Source organism: Capricornis sumatraensis, chromosome X, assembly GCF_032405125.1.
Source record: "Capricornis sumatraensis isolate serow.1 chromosome X, serow.2, whole genome shotgun sequence".
NCBI lineage: Eukaryota > Metazoa > Chordata > Mammalia > Artiodactyla > Bovidae > Capricornis > Capricornis sumatraensis.
Window position 1 is genome coordinate 85152946 of NC_091092.1, and position 17259 is coordinate 85170204.

The 17259-nt window shown below is 47.2% G+C and overlaps 2 pseudogenes; both read right to left on the reverse strand.

Annotated features, from left to right (window-relative positions):
- Positions 1-296: 296 nt before the first annotated feature.
- Positions 297-1315, reverse strand: LOC138071780 (casein kinase I pseudogene; annotated as a pseudogene).
- An 8122-nt stretch (positions 1316-9437) lies between these two features.
- Positions 9438-16971, reverse strand: LOC138071782 (protein fem-1 homolog A-like; annotated as a pseudogene).
- Positions 16972-17259: the final 288 nt, after the last annotated feature.

The following is a 17259-nucleotide window of genomic DNA, read 5'->3' on the forward strand; positions in this document are numbered from 1 at the left end:
CCACCAATTTGTATGTGTCAACCATTTAGTGAACTTTTCCACTTGAAAAAAAGGAATAGAAAACTGGACACCATGTTTCACTATCTCAGTTAATATTCACAATTAGAGTGGCTACAGTTCAGGACATAACATCATCAATGCTGACCAGAGCCAGTTTCTAGTGAAATTAAGCCCTTTACACCAAGTAAATGGTTGTCAACAAGCACAGGCTAGTGTACATATGAACTCAAATTTCTAGATTTGGGGAGAAACAAATGCTGATCCAATTATCTGCTCTGCTTCTTCTGTTCCTTGAATCATGCTTGGAAACCTGTCACTTTACTTTTGGTTTTGTCAGTTTGCTTGCCTTTGGGGGTTTGGGCCTGCTGACCCTGCCCACTTGAAGAGGCTGCCTGCTGTGCTGCTTTCTGCTTTAACACTGTCCAATCAAATGCATAGTCATGTTGGTGATTCAGGGTCCTGAAAAGAAGGTGGAATAGCAGCCTCAAGTACATGTAGTCCGGGGCTTCCTCAAAGCACAGCCCACAACAATACTTTAAGTACATGGCAAATTCTACAGGAAATCGCTTACATAAAACATCAACAGGTGTGGCCATCTTCTTTTCGCAAATCTTTTCATATTTTTGTTTCATTGTTGCAGCCTTTACTTCTTGCCATGGCAGGCTGGCTCTATTAAAATACATCAAAACATATCCTAATGATTCCATGTCATCTCGCCGACTCTGTTCAATACCAAGATGTGTATTGATGCTAGCATAAGAACAGTGCCAGTGAGATTTTTACCTATTCTGTATGGTATGTGCTGTCTTGTACTGTTATCTAAGTACTTTTTGGCCAAACCAAAATCAATAAGGAATAACTTCTTCCACGGTTGCCCAGTACCCATCAGGAAGTTACCTGGTTTAATGTCTCTGTGTATCAGATTCTTTGTATGCACATATTTGATTCTACTGATCATCTGGTCAGCTAACATAAGTACAGTTTTCGTTCTGAGGCTTCTTGAACAGAAATTGAAAAGATCTTCGAGGCTGGCTCCAAGAAGATCCATGATTAGCACATTATAGTCCGTTCCCTGACCATACCAATGTATCTGGGGGATGCCAACCCCACCTTGAAGAATGTTATAGAGTTCGCTCTCATACAGTAACTGGGATTGCGTCACCCTCTGAGATTCTAACTTCACTGCCACTTCCTCGCGGTTGGTAATGTTGATCGCCAAATAAATGTCCCCGACAGAGCTAGACCCAATCTTCCGTACCAGTTTATATCTCCCTCCAATGATGAAATCGGCCTTGGAGCCGCTGCAGCTTGCCATCCTGAGAGACAAAGATGGCGCTGGGGCTAAGTCCCGACACCTCTAAGGGGAAGATGGAGGCCTCTAGGTCTCGTCCACGGAGCACGGCTGCGAAGGGCAGAAGGAAACAGAAAATGCTGGCTGTTTCTCAGCGTTACAGGGCTCAGAATCAGCCAAGGGGAACATAGCCACGGCTACAGTTAGGTTTCTTTTCACTAGGCCACAAATTGTTGAGGGGGTTCTCACCGTTAGCAGGCTGAGCGACTTGTTTCTGGCGGTCGCCTTGGCCTCGCTTTCACGGCGACTTCGGGGGCTGGTAAAGGGGGGAGCCGTGAAATTAGGCTGGCGATACCACTGTCACAACTGCCACTGGCACCCGTCAGGAGGGACCCTGGTCACTCTGCCGACACCGCCGTCTTGTTACTCCAGCTCCAGCCAACACAAAATGCTCCCAGTTCCCAGAAGCCGCTTCATGGCACAGAACACTCTGGGAAAGAAATCATGGGCGCTCATAGAACCTTTAAGACAGGTTATCTTCACAGCCTTTAAAGGCATCAGCCTCTCCTAGAAAAACAGATCTGCTCAGGTCATACTCACTCACCTAACCAGCTGTGACGTGGGGTTTCCTCCTCCAATGTCCATGGGCCCTCTTCTTGCTCCAGTTTGAAGATGACCTCTGGTTTGGGAACTTGGTTCCCTGTGAACAGGACATGTTATAGAATTGGGTCCAGTTAACTGGGTTTCAGGGCCTTTCAATGACACTTCTATTGGCTCTTCAGGAAAGTAATCCCATTTCCCTGGGAATAGAGTAATAATCACAGAAGGGTAAAAGGACTGACGTATCTCGGGCAAATCAAAGATGACACCATTACACACTTCAGATGCCCCAGAGCATTCAGCAGCTGAGAATGGAAGCAGCCTCTCTGAGGCCCCTGGCAGGTGCACAGGGCAGCTGTGCTTACTTACCCACTGCACACAGGTGGCTGTAGGTCTCCAGTGTCACATCCTGGTCCAGGCACCTCTGTACAGGGTCCACGTGCTGCTACTCCTCTCTGCTTAAGTCCACGGTGACGTCCTTGAATGACCCCTATAACAACACAGTCCTATTCAAGGTGACATGGTCAGCACTGGGGGATTGAGCAAAGAGGACTAGGAAGTTAGTTGTTTTTAATAATTTTCAACATGATATGGTATGCTTATCAAATACCTAGTTATACCTAATATTTTTCAGGATACAAATATCTGATAAATATTAATTTCTCTTATTCATCATGTGTTAAATTCAATCAGTAAATCATTATTCAGAAATTAAGATTAAATTAGCTTTTCTAAATCTTCTAGTTCTTTTAGGAAATACCTAGAATTCATTTCTTAAACAGGTAGGTACCAGACATGCTGGATTCTTTGGTCAGCGCTGTGTCCTGCTTTGCTTCAGTTGTGTCTGTTTGTGACCCCATGGACCGTAGCCTACCAGGCTCCTCTGTCCATTAGAGTCTTCAGGTAAGAATACTGGAGTGGGTTGCCATTTCCTTCTCCAGGGGATCTTCCTGACCAGGGATCAGACCTGCATCTCCTGTATTGGCAGGCAGATTCTTATCACTAGCACCACCTAGGAAGCCCATCTGAGACCTCAGCAAAAACACAGTTAACATTCCTATTTCTTCCACTGGTTTCTCTGAGGCAATCTAGACTTTTTCTATCAAGCACCTACAAATTTTTACAGCCTCTACCTGCTGCCCAATTCCAAAGCCCCTTCCACGTTTTTAGGTGTTTCTTATAGCACTCCACTTCCCAGTACAGAAAGCTGCAGTTTCCTAGGGCTGTTGTAACAAAGTACCGCCAATAGGGTGGCTCCTAACAAGAGGAATTTCTTGTCTTGCAGTTCTAGAACCCAGGAGTCCAAAATCAAGATGTCAGCCAGGCCATGCTCTTTTTGAAGGTGGTAGGGAGGGGAGTGTTCCATGTCTGCTCACCTGTGGTGGCCTCAGGTATGTCTTGTCCTATAGAAGCATCACTCCAGTTACATGGTCATCTTTTCCTTGTGTGCCTCCGCATGGTCTCTCTTGTGTGTTTTTGTGTCTCTGTGTCTAAACTTCCCTTTTTTATAAGAATGCCAGTCATATTGGTTTAGGGCCCACCTAATGACCTTGTTTTAGCTTGATTACTTCTGGAAAGACCCTATTTCTAATTAAGGTCACATTCAGCTGATGGGGTTTATGTATGGATAAGTGTGAAAAGAAGGCTAAAGTGGCCCTGTTAAGCCAATTCAATGTACACTTGATCCTTGAACAACATGGTTTTGAGTTGTGTTGGTCCACTTTTATATGTCTTTAAAAAAAAATCTATTGAAAAATTCTGAGGATTTATAATTTATTTGAAAAATTTGCAGATGAACCTAGAAATATTTAAAAACTTAAGAAAATGTAAGGTATGTCCTGAATTCATAAAATATGTGTAGATAATGGTCTCTTTTGCCATTTACTACCATAAAATATACACAAATCTGTTATAAAAAGTTAAAATTTATCAAAACTTAAGCACCTGCTTACTATACACAGCACTGTTCACAGTCAAGAGAAATGTAAGCACAAGGAAAAAGTCAGTAATATATTATAACTGCATAAATTTAACTGTGGTCCATACCATACTACTGTCGTCATTTCATAGCTACCTCCTTTTGTAATTGCAATGAGCTCAAGAGATGCAGGTATCCACTTGAAACACCATGTGATATTAATCATCTCTGTGTGAGCAGTTTGTCTTTCCTAAATTGTGTATTGGAGTAATAAGCCAGTTCCTGTGGCTCTCATGTATTTTTCATCATGCTTAGTGCAATATTGTAAACTTGAATAACACCATGAACCAAACCAAACCACTAGTGACGCTGGAAGTGCTCCCAAGAAGCAAAGAAAAGCCGTGGTGTTACAATAAAAAATTGAATTCCTTGATATTTGCTATAGGTTGAGGTCTGCAGCTGTGGTTTCCCACCATTTCAAGACAAATGAATCCATCATAAGGACTATTGCTTTAAAAAAAAAAGAAGATTGGTGAAGCTGTCACTGCAGCTACACCAACAGGTGTGAAAACCTGGCACTTTTTGTGAAATACCATATCTCATTCTGAAAATGCAGCTTTAAGGTAGATGCAGGATTGTTCTGAGAAAGGCATACTAAAAAACTCTCATATGATTAAAGCAAAAGCAAAGTCTTTATACAACAACCTAAAGCAAACGGAAAGTGAAGAATCTAAAGCTGGAGAATGTAAGGTCAGCAAAGAATGGTCTGATAATTTTAAGAAAGAGGTTTGGCTTTTAAAATGTCTATTATACAAAGTGAAGTAGTCAGAAAGAAAAACACCAATACAGTATATTAACACATATATATGAAATTTAGAAAGATGGTAACGATGACCCTATATGCAAGACAGCAAAAGAGACACAGATATAAAGAATAGACTTTTGGACTCTGTGGGAGAAGGCGAGGGTGGGAGGATTTGAAAGAATATCATTGAAACATGTGTATTACCATATGTGAAATATATCACCAGTCCAAGTTCAGTGCATGAAACAGGGCACTCAAAACCCGGGCACTGGGACAACCCAGAGATTTGAGATGGGGAGGGAGGTGGGAGGTGGGTTTGGGATGGGGGACACATGTACACCCATGGCTGATTCATGTCAATGTATGGCAAAACCCACCACAATATTGTAAAGTAATTAGCCTCCAATTAAAATAAATAAATAATTTTTTTTTAAAGTGATAGAGCAAGGCTTAAAAACTAACTAAACAAAAAATTGTCAAGATAAGAGGAGAAGCAGCTTATACCCACCAGGGGGCAGCAGATGAGTTCCAGATACCATGTAGAAAATATCACTGAGGAGAGGGGTATCTGCCTGAACAGGTTTCACTGAGGAGAGGGGTATCTGCCTAAACAGGTTTTGAATACAGACAAAAGTGCCTTATTCTGGTGGAAAAATGCCAGAAAGGACATTTATCAGTAAGGAAGAAAAGCAAGCACCAGGATTTAAGGCAGGGACGGATAGGCTAACTCTACAGTTTTCTTCAAACGCAGTTGAGTTTATATCTATATAGCATCTATAAAGATGCTAACTCCTGAGCCCTGAGTGTGTTAGTTGCTCAGTTGCGTTTGACTCTTTGTGACACTATGGATTGTAGCCCTCCAGGTTCCTCTGTCCTTGGGATTCACCATGCAAGAATACTGGGGTGGGTTGCCACCTCCTTCTCCAGGGGATATTCGGGACCCAAGGATCAAACATGGGTCTCCTGCATTGCAGACAGATTCTTTGCCATCTGAGCCACAAGGCAAGCCTTGAAGGGAAAAGATAAACCAGCTGCTGGTCTTTTGACTGTACAACAGGAAGGCCTGAAGAACCAGAATTCTTTTCCTGGATTGGTTCCATTGAGGTCAGAAAGTACTTTGCCAGTAAAGGACTGCCTTTTAAAGTTGTTTTGACCTTGGACAATATCCCCTGGCCACTTGGAACCCAAGTGTTCAACCGGGAAGGAGTTAAAGTGATTCAAGTGCCCCCAAACAATATATCTCTAGGTCAGCCTCTAGATCAGGTCGTCATAAGGTCCTTTAAGGTTCATTACACACAGTCCTCTATGGAAAGGATTGTCAACACTATGGAAGAGAACTCTAATAGAGAGGACATCGTTAAAGTTTGAAAGTATTACACTATTGAAGATGACGTTGTTATAGAAAAAGCCATGAAAATCATCAAGCCTGAAACAATAAACTTAATGCGGGAGCAAACTCTCCAGATGTTGTGTATGACTTCACAGGATTTATGACAAAGCCCATCAAGGAAAGAGATTGTGGATGCCACACATACAAAAAAAAAAAAAAAGGCAGGTGATAAAGGTTTCAAGATACAGATCTTGGAGAAATTCAAGTGCTAATAGACACCACACCAGAGGAATTCACAGAAGACTACTTGATGGAGATGAGAGCTTCCCAACCAGTGCCTGACGAAAAGGAGGAAGAAGAAGCAGAGTCAGAAAACAGACTGACGTTAGACAATCTGGCAGAAGTGTTCTGACTCCTCTAGACTACTTTTGACTTCTTTTATAACAGGGAATCTTCTATGATGCAGGCACTGAAACTAAAGCAAATGGTGGAAGAAGGGTTGGTACAGTATACAAACATTTTTGGAAAAATGAAAAAGCAAAAAAGTCAGATAGAGATCATGATGTGTTTCCATAAAGTTACACCATGTGTGCCTGCCTCTCCTGCCTTCCCTTCCACTTCCTTCACCTCTGCTGCCCTGGAGACACAGACCAACTCCTCCTTTTCCTCCTCCTCCCCAACGTACTCAACACAAAGACGAGCATGAAAACCTTCATGATGATCCACATCCACTTTAGCAAAGAATCATCACTGAGCGACTTCACTTCCACTTTTCACTTTCATGCATTGGAGAAGGAAATGGCAACCCACTCCAGTGTTCTTGCCTGGAGAATCCCAGGGACGGGGGAGCCTGGTGGGCTGCCATCTGTGAGGTCGCACGGAGTCGGACACGACTGAAGTGACTTAGCAGCAGCAGCAGCAGCAGCAGCATCATGACTTATGGTTATGAAACATCTGATGTGTATGTGTTTGAGTGTCTTCATGTGAAAATCTAATAACTGTATGACAAGACACATTTGGAGATGTTTCTGTGCGATTCTCATCTCCTAAGTATGCATCATATAGAATATTGTGGGCAAGATGTAGTGCAGTGGACAGCCTATCCTTACATATGCATAAGATGAGTGATATTTAATACAACATAATTAGTGTGTTAGCTTTCTTACTGTTTCACAACTTTGCTCTCAAAGAATTACATTATTGTATAGTATGCCTCCCTCACTCTCTTGTAAATGGAGAAACTGCATATGAGCTTGTCACCAGAGGTGTTTTTTAAAGTAAAAATGCTCCCAATACTGTATTAAGAATATGACTGTAATACTGTATGCCACAAAATTTTTATAACAATTCATTCATTAGTGTATAGGCTAAGCTACCATGAAGCAATCATATGGATTACACGAGGCTACCATAAAGCAATCTTATTGCTGCTTCTTCATTATCAAGGCATGAATCATAACTGTAAAAAATATGAATTTTTTTACATTATCTTTTCATTTTTGATATCTAGTGTTAATAAAATATAAAACATCTATAGTGTTTTGGATCATATAAAACAATATAGATGTAGGTACTGACAGATAATTCCTCTTGTAAACAGATGACATAAATTACAGTATCAATAAATACAGGACAGTACTGTGAATGTATTTTCTCTTCCTTATGGATTTTTTTTGGATACTGCCTTGTTTCTTTATTCCAGGTTTCTGGAGGGACAGTGATGGCATTCCCTGCCTTGACAGAAGGCAACACCTGATCTTACAAATAAAGACTGTGCTAACTAACACTGCAAATCTAGAGGGACAGAACATCCAGACACCCACTGTGGCTTCTGGAGGCTTCTCTGTAGCTACCCCAAGACAAGGCTGGAGGAGAGGCACAAGGTGGGAACAGCCTCTTTCCTGAGCTGTGCGGGTGGCGGCTCCAGTCCCCTTCTGCTCTTTACTGCTTTCCCAAGATGCCAAAACCACTCTCCTGCTGGCGGCCAGGGCACATGGAGGATACCCCCCCACACCAGACAGTCTCACAGGGCTGGGTTCTCTAGTAGGAGCACTTGATCGCTTTCCCCACCCCCAGTGATGGGAGACCAAGATTTTGTACTACCTTATTCAACAACCTGTTCTACACATCCACCATTTTATCTGGCTGACTCAGTGGATTAATAGTGTATCAATACTTGGAATTGTCTCAGTGTGATGTGGATCCTGGTTTCCAAGCATCTAAAAAACACTACAGACACTTGGGTTGTTCGCCACACATCTGTGTCCTTGTGCATAATTTGTGAGGCAGAGATGATCTGCAATTTGAACTCAGAAATTGTGAAAATCAAGCTCCAAAGCAACCAAGCTATGAATAGCTCTTGTTGAGTGGGAAGCGGCTGGCAAGCCCAGACCTTCGTATTTGACCTGCTACTTGTTTGGAAAATGACTTGTCTTTCTAGTGAGAATGGGAAGTCAGGTGGCCCAAGGAGAAGGCGAATGAGTCACGTGTTCAGAAAGGTCACCCTTCTTTATTTGGGGGACTGTTACCTCCTGAACTCATCACAAAATATAACTGACTGTTGCTGGCTGTGGCCATCTCAGGGAAGATAAAACTCTTGCTGCATGAAATGAACTTAGGGAGTCTGACACCAAAATCTCTTTTAAAAAGTGTAGGGCAGCAAAACCTCCTGCACCACAGCTGTAAGCTGCCTGTGCCTGAGCTTGCACACTCACATCTAACTCTTTGTGATTCCATGGACTGTAGCCCACCAGGCTCCTCTGTCCATGGGATTCTCCAGGCAAGAATACTGGAGTGAGTTGCCATTCCCTTCTCCAGGGGATCTTTCCAACACAGGGATCGAACCCACATCTCCTATGTCTCTTGCATTGAAGGTGGGTTCTTTACCTAAGCCTCCTGGTAAGCACCAACTCCTCTCCCCCAGGTAAATAAACAGCACCAAACCACAAAAGCTACCCAAGGGGCTGGTGGCTTGGGGTCAGAGAGTCAGACTCACAGTAGGGCAGAAGGAGCAGGTGTGAATGTGCTGGAAGGGTTGATTCTCCCACTTTGCCCCCTCAGGGCCTCCAGTTATAACACTGCCCTGGGTGGGTGTATCTATCCTCCCTGATACATAAGAGGTAGCGGCCGAACCCAACTCTCAGCTTCTTCTTGTGTTTCTTGTAGGGGAGGAAGGTGATGGCTTCAATCCCTCTGCCCCAGGTAAGAGTCAAAATTCTCTGAAACTCAGGCAGATGGGACATGTGGGAGGCGGAGCATCTTCTCTTTGTGGAGGAGTGCGTGAACTCCTACAGAAAGTCAGTTCTCTGAGCACATGGTCCTGAAGCTTCTATCACCAACAGCTCACTGATTCTTGTCCCCTCTCCCTGATGAGGGGAGGGGGCCATGGAGGCCCATGAGCCCTTTCTGGCTTCCAGCCACCAGAAGTGTTCCCGGGAGAGGACAGGGACAGGTGTGGGCCCCACCCTTCTCAGGCTCTCTTCTCCAACCCCTGTCAGTGCAGCTGGATGAAAGCCTTCAGCTTTTAGGGAATGAAGCCCTTGTAGGGGATCTTGTTCTTATCCAGGTTGCAGGCCACAAGGCACTGTGGGCTCACATAGTTGAAGGGCTGAATGGTCCTCTTGGCCAGCAGCTTCTCATGTAGCAACTCATAAGCTGTCTTCTTTAAGGCACTCGTGGTGTCCACATGGGCCCCTGCCTCTATCAGGGTGTTCATGATCCCCAGGCAGTTGTTCTGCTTTGTGATGCACAGTGGGGTGTTTGTTGTCAAATTCCTGACTGTCTGGGTCAACCCCACAGTCGAGAGCACCTTGACCACCTGGAGGGAGGGGAATCTGCCCACCTAGAAGTGGCCCAAGTTCGTGGTCAGTGGCCACTGTCATGTGCAGGAGTGAAGCCATTCTTGCTGCGAGGGGAGCAGTTGAGCAGACCGTCAGGTGCTTCATGTCCTCCTGGTTGGGCCTGCACTCCACTTTCTCCAGCAGGTAGAGCAGGTGAAGAGTAATGGCCAGGGCTTTGGTGAACTGGGCTAAGTCCCTGGGCTCCTTGGGCCCACTCCACTTCCTAGACCCCTTTGCACAGCACCCACATTAGATCTGCAAAGCTGATTGGCAAGCCCAGACTGCCCTTGGCCAAGCGATTCTGTAGCACTAAGGAAAAGAGTTTATCAAAGAATAGGAAGCTTCTGGAGGTCAGAGGCTTCAAGTTGTTCTGCTGCATGTCCAAGGCGTTCTTCCACTAGTGGATATAGCGCTAGAAGCTGTCCAGGTTGGCCCAGTAACACATATAGTAGGAAGTGTCCGGATGGGAGGGACCCAGGACCACTCTCAGATCAACAGTGCCTGCATGCCTATCTCATACTGTTGAGTGATGAGCGCCTCTAATTCCTCAGCGGTGTTCACCTTCCTGGAAGAGTCAGAGGCGAGGACTAGCTGGGGACTCGGGTTTAGGCAGATACGTGCCCCCTGGTGATGTAGCTGCATGGCCCCTACCAAGAGTTTCAGGACTCTGAGCAGATCCTGCTTCTTAGCCATGTAGGTGGCTCCCAGCAACTCCAAGGCTGTCAGACGGCTTCCCGACTGGTGCTCAGGGGTTCCTCTATGGAGGAGCTGCAGCAGCAGGCACCCTGGGGCTGCACACATGCCTGGCTGGTGGAGGGGCCTTTTTGGATCAATCCTGGCTGTGAGTCTTCACCAGCAGGCTGCTCCTGGCTGAGGTCCTCCACAATGCTGGTGTGGTCTGCTACGTGGGCCACCAGCAGCAGGGTCATGCCACAGCTGTCCCATTCCCTGTGAGCCTAGCACCTGAACAGCAGCTTCTGGACACCTGGGCTGCTGGCCTTAGTGCAGTCACACAGGGCCATGTTATGCTCGACGCTGCACAGGTGCACCTGGGTGCCCTGCAGTAATAGGTAGCGGGCGATCTGGCGGTGGCCTGTGTAACAGGAGATCATGAGGCACGTGTGCCCACACTGATTGGCCACCTCCAGGTCCACCTGGTGTTTGCTCGCTGAGTAGCACACCACCTCCAGGTGTCTACAGAAGCAGAGCACAGGGGCTTCGAGTAGCTGCACGTAGTGCAGCTCACCATGGCTCCACAGTGCAGCAGGCTCTGCACCAGGTCCATGTGGTCAGTGGCCAAGGTGGCTCAGGGCGGCTGTGCTCCCTCGATGGTCTCATCATTGTGAAGTGTACCAAGTTGCCCGCTTCCATGCTGGTGCTGCGCTTGTCCACTGGATACTTGGCCACATCTAAGTGGCTGTAATGGGAGGTAATGACAAGTGGCATCCCCACCTTAACCCCCCACCCCAGTCCTCTGCTCGCCAACTAGCCCATGAGCTCGTCTAGCTCCTCCCGGCTCCAGCCACTAAGCAGCATCTGAAGCATCTGAGACTTGTCACTGCGGACTGTGCTGTATATGGCAGTGTGGTGGTCCACCATCTGGGACTCCGCCAGGACATGAGCTGGCTGCCAGAAGGGTTGGGGGGACAGGGGACCGAGGACTAGAGCCCAGAGGGGCAGGCTGCAAATTTCACCATCTCTCCTGCTGCCATCCTAGGTGTGTCTCCTTATGAATTTTCTTAATAACACTTTTTTCTCTGGCTTACTTTAAGAATACAGTATTTAGGGCCTTCCTGGGTGGCTCTCTTCTTTTCACAGCTATTTGTAAGGCCTCCCCAGACAGCCATTGTGCTTTTTTGCATTTCTTTTCCATAGGGATGGTCTTGATCCCTGTCTCCTATACAATGTCACGAACCTCTGTCCATAGTTTATCAGGCACTCTGTCTATCAGATCTAGTCCCTTAAATCTATTTCTCACTTCCACTGTATAATCATAAGGGATTTGATTTAGGTCATACCTAAATGGTCTAGTGGTTTTCCCCACTTTCTTTGATTTAAGTCTGAATTTGGCAATAAGGAGTTCATGATTTGAGCCACAGTCAGCTCCCGGTCTTGTTTTTCCTGACTGTATAGAGCTTCTCCATCTTTGGCTGCAAAGAATATAATCAATTGGATTTCGATGTTGACCATCTGGTGATGTCCATGTGTAGAGTCTTCTCTTGTGTTGTTGGAAGAGAGTGTTTGTTATGACCAGTGGGTTCTCTTGGCAAAACTCTGTTAGTCTTTGCCCTGCTTCATTCCGCATTCCAAGGCCAAATTTGCCTTTTACTCCAGGTGTTTCTTGACTTCCTACTTTTGCATTCCAGTCCCCTAGAATGAAAAGGACATTTTTTGGGGGTGTTAGTTCTACAAGGTCTTGTAGGTCTTCACAGAATCGTTCAACTTCACCTTCTTCAGCATTACTGGTTGGGGCATAGACTTGGATTACGGTGATATAGAATGGTTTGCCTTGGAAACGAACAGATATCATTCTGTCCTTTTTGAGACTGCATCCAAGTACTGCATTTCAGACTCTTTTGTTGACCATGATGGCTACTCCATTTCTTCTGAGGGATTCCTGCCCACAGTAGTAGATATAATGGTCATCTGATTTAAATTCACCCATTCCAGTCCATTTTAGTTCACTGATTCCTAGAATGTTGATGTTCACTCTTGCCATCTCGTTTGACCACTTCCAATTTGCCTTGATTCATGGACCTGACATTCCAGATTCCCATGCAATATTGCTCCTTTTGCATTGGACCTTGTTTCTATCACCAGTCACATCCACAACTGGGTATTGTCTCTGCTTTGGCTCCATCCCTTCATTCTTTCTGGAGTTATTTTTCCACTGATCTCCAGTAGCATACTGGGCACCTACCGACCTGGGGAGTTCCTCGTTCAGTATCCTACTATTTTGCCTTTTCATACTGTTCATGGGGTTCTCAAGGCAAGAATACTGAAGTGGTTTGCCATTCCCTTCTCCAGTGGACCACATTCTGTCAGACCTCTCCACCATGACCCGCCCAACTTGGGTTGCCCTGCAGGCATGGCTTAGTTTCATTGAGTTAGACAAGACTGTGGTCCTAGTGTGATTAGATTGACTAGTTTTCTGTGAATATGGTTTCAGTGTGTCTGCCCTCTGATGCCCTATTGCAACACCTACCATCTTACTTAGGTTCTCTTACCTTGGGCGTGGGGTATCTCCTCACGGCTGCTCCAGCAAATCGCAGCCGCTGCTCCTTACATTGGACGAAGGGTATCTCCTCACTGCTGCCCTTCCTGACCTTCAATGTGGGATAGCTCCTCTAGGCCCTCCTGCGCCAGCGCAGACACCACTCCTTGGACGTTTGTTGCTCTTCCCCGCCGCCGCCCCTGGCCTCGGGTGTGGGGTTGCTCCTCCCGGCTGCCGCCCCTGGCCTCGGGCACGGGGTGGCTCCTCCAGACCATCGCCCCTGACCTTGGACGCGGGTTGGCTCCTCTGGGCCGCGCTTAGTCAGCCACTTGCACTTAGTGTGCGGCCGTCGCAGCTGTTTGCGCTTAGTGTGCCGGCCATCGCAGCCTAGATAGCATATTCAAAAGCAGAGATATAACTTTGTAAACAAATGTCCATCTAGTCAAGGCTATGGTTTTTCCGGTGGTCATGTATGGATGTGAGAGTTGGACTGTGAAGAAAGCTGAGTGCAGAAGAATTGATGCTTTTGAACTGTGGTGTTGGAGAAGACTCTTGAGAGTCCCTTGGACTGCAAGGAGATCCAACCGGTCCATCCTAAAGGAGATCAGTCCTGGGTGTTCATTGGAAGGACTGATGCTGAAGCTGAAACCAATACTTTGGCCACCTCATGCGAAGAGTTGACTCATTGGAAAAGACCCTGATGCTGGTAGGGATTGGGGGCAGGAGGAGAAGGGGACGACAGAGGATGAGATGGCTGGATGGCATCACCAACTCGATGGACATGAGTTTGAGTGAACTCTGGGAGTTGGTGATGGACAGGGAGGCCTGGCGTGCTGTGATTCATGGCGTTGCAAAGAGTTGGACATGACTGAACGACTGAACTGAACTGAACTGACTGGTGGCTCAGTCGTAAAGAATCTGCATGGCAATTCAGGGGTGACTGGTTCCATCTCTGATCTGAGAATATCCCACGTGTTTTGGAACAAATAAACCCACGTGTGCCACAACTATTGAGACAGTGTTCTAGAGCCTCAAAGCTTCAACGACTGAGCCCACACACCCTAGAAGCTGTGATCCACAACAAGAGAAGCCACCACAATGAGAAGGGTGTGGCTCGCCACTAGAGAGTAGACCCCGCACATCGCAACTAGAGAATACCCCCATGCAGCAACAAAGACTTAGCACAGCACCCCCCAACACAAAACAAATACAATTAGTTTTTTTAAAAGAATACAGTATATGAGGCATGAGTGGGTGTGCGTTGTCAGTTGTGTCTGACTCTTTGTGGTCCCATGGAGTGTAGCCTGCCAGGCTCCTCTGTCCATGGGATTTCCCAGGCAAGAATACTGGAGTGGGTTGCCATTTCCTCCTCCAGGGGATCTTCCCCACCCAAGGATCAAACCCACATATCTTGTTCGTCTCCTACCCTGGCAGTCGGATTCTTTACCTCTAGCGCCCAGGTAACGGATATAACATACAAAATATGTGTTAATCAACTGTTTATGTTAACCATAAGGCTGCCAGTCAACAATAAACTATTAGTAGTTAAGTTTTGGACGAGTCTAAAGTTATACTTGGATTCTTGACTCAGAGGGGTGCTGGTGCCCCTAATCCCTACATTGTTCAAGGGTCAACAGAACTGTCCTTGTTGCTTCCACGACCTAATACTTCCCTGGGACAGTGTTTTGCATGCTTGTTCTAGGAATGCTGGATAAAGACCAAAGGGAATTCTCCAACTGAGGGACTGCTGCGTGCAGAGAGACAACAGCAGAGTGTGCAACTCACTCCCTAACCCATCTCCCTATCCTCTCCCAGGTGTCTGAAGGGAAACAGCAGAGACTCCCTGGAGGACAAAGAGAAGTCACGGCCTTGACTAAGACTAAAATGCGGCAGGTAGATTACGACAGTAAAGCATCAGTATAATGGCCCAGTATGGCCAGTGGAAAAAACTAGCAGGGGGTACAGGCTCACTGTGGATTTCCGCCAGTGGATTGTGTGTCGCTCCGGTGGCCCTGGCCATTCAAGACTCTGTGGCTGTAAATGAACACAGAGCACAGACTGATGGCACTGCCTAGGCCTTCTTTTCTGTCCCACTGGACTTGAAGACACTCCTCTATGGGTCTCTTGTGCTCCTACACATCTTGCTGAGTGTGACAGGAAAGCAAGGCCCCAAGTGCTCTTTCCCTGGCATTTCTCAGGCTTGTGCTTACAGCAAATGACTCCAAGGCTGGTTTCCAGGCTGCTCTTAGGCAGCAGGTTGCTCATGCTCAGGGTCCTTTCCTGTAAGGCAACTCAGTGCACATGCAGGCATTTGTCAAGGATGATCTGTGACACCTCTTTTTTTTTTTAAGTGTATGGCAGCAAAACCTCTTGCACCACAGCTGTAAGCTGCCCGTGCCTGAACGTGCCCGGTTGCATCTAACTCTTTGCGACACCATGGACTATAGCCCACCAAGCTCCTCTCTCCATGGTATTCTCCAGGCAAGAATACTGGAGTGAGTGGCCATTCCCTTCTCCAGGGGATCTTCCCGACACAGGGATCGAACTGGCATCTCCTGTGTCTCTTGCATTGAAGGTGGATTCTTTACCACAGAGCCACCTGGTGAGCACTAACTCCCCTCCCCCAGGTAAATAAACAGAACACCAAATCACAAAAGCTACCCAAGGGGCTGGTGGCTTGTGGGCAGAGAGTTGGACCCACAGCAGGGCAGAAGGAGCAGGTGAGAATGTGCTGGAAAGGTGGATTCTCCCACTTTGCCCTCTCAGGGGCCGCAGTTCTAACACTGCCCTGGGTGGCTGGGTCTATCCTTTCTGATACGTCAGAGGTAGAGGCTGAACCCAACTCTCAGCTTCTACATGTGTTTCTAGTAGGGGAGGAAGGCGATGGTTTCAATCTCTCTGCCCCAGGTCAGAGGCAAGATTCCCTGAAACTCAGGCAGACGGGACGTGTGGGAGGTTGAGCATCTTCTTGTGGAGGATGAGTGCGTGGACTCCTATAGAATGTCAGTTCTCTGAGCACGTGGTCTGGAAGCTTCTACCACCAAGAGCTCATTGATTCTTGGCCCCTCTGCCTGATGAGGGGAGCGGGCCACGGAGGCCCATGAGCTCTTCCCTGGTTTCCAGCCACCACAAGTGTTCCCTAGAGAGGGCGGGGACAGGTGTGGGCCCCGCCCATCCTGGGTTTTCCTCTCCCACACTTTTCTGTGCAGCTGGATGAAAGCTTCCAGCTCTTAGGGAGTGAAGCCCTTGTATGGGTTCTTGTTCTTGTCCAGGGTGCAAGTCAGTGCACTACTGGGTCACATAGTTGAAGGGCTGAATGTTGCTCTTGGCCAGCAGCTTCTCATGCAGCAGCTCGTAGACTGTCTTCTTGAAAGATCTGATGGCATCCATGTGGGCCCCCGCCTCTATCAGGGCATTCATGATCCCCAGGCAGTTGTTCTGCTTTGCAATGCGCACTGGCGTGTTGTTAGCAAAGTCCCAGCTCTCTGGGTCAGCCCCACAGTTGAGTGTACCTTGACCACCTGGAGGGAAGGGAATCTGCCCACCTAGAAGTGGCCCTCGTTTGTGGCCTATGTCCACTACCATGTGCAAGAGTGAAGCCGTTCTGGCTGTGATTCTTGTGGCTCACCAAGACCCCCTGGCACAGCAGGCTCCACACCCAGGTGATCAGCTGCCGAGGCAGCCCACAGCAGCTGTGTGCCCTCGATGCTCTCGTCACTGAAGTGTATGGAGCCGCCGGCATCCATGCTGGCGCCGCTCCGGTCCACTGGGTACTGAACCACATCTTGGTGGCTGCAATGGGAGGTGATGACAAGCAGTGTCCCCACCTTAACCCCCCACCCCTGTCCCCCGCTGGCCAACTAGCATGTCAGCTCGTCCAGCTCCTTCCTGCTCTGGCTGCTAGGCAGCCTCTGAAGCATCTGAAGCTTGTCAACATGGACTGTGTTGTATACGGTGGTTTAGATGTCTACCATTTGGACCTCTGCCAGGACATGGACTGGCCGCCGAAGGGTTGAGGGGACTGGGGACCGAGGACTAGAGCCCGGAGGGGCAGACTGCAAATTTCACCATCTCTCCTGCTGCCATCCTAGGTGTGTCTCCTTAATAATTTTCTTAATAACATTTTTTTCTCTGGCTTACCTTAAGAATACAGTATTTAGGGGCTTCCCTGGTGGCTCAGTGGTAAAGAATCTGCCTGGCAATTCTGGAATGACTGTATCCATCCCTGATCTGAGAATATCCCATGTGTTGCGGAGCAAATA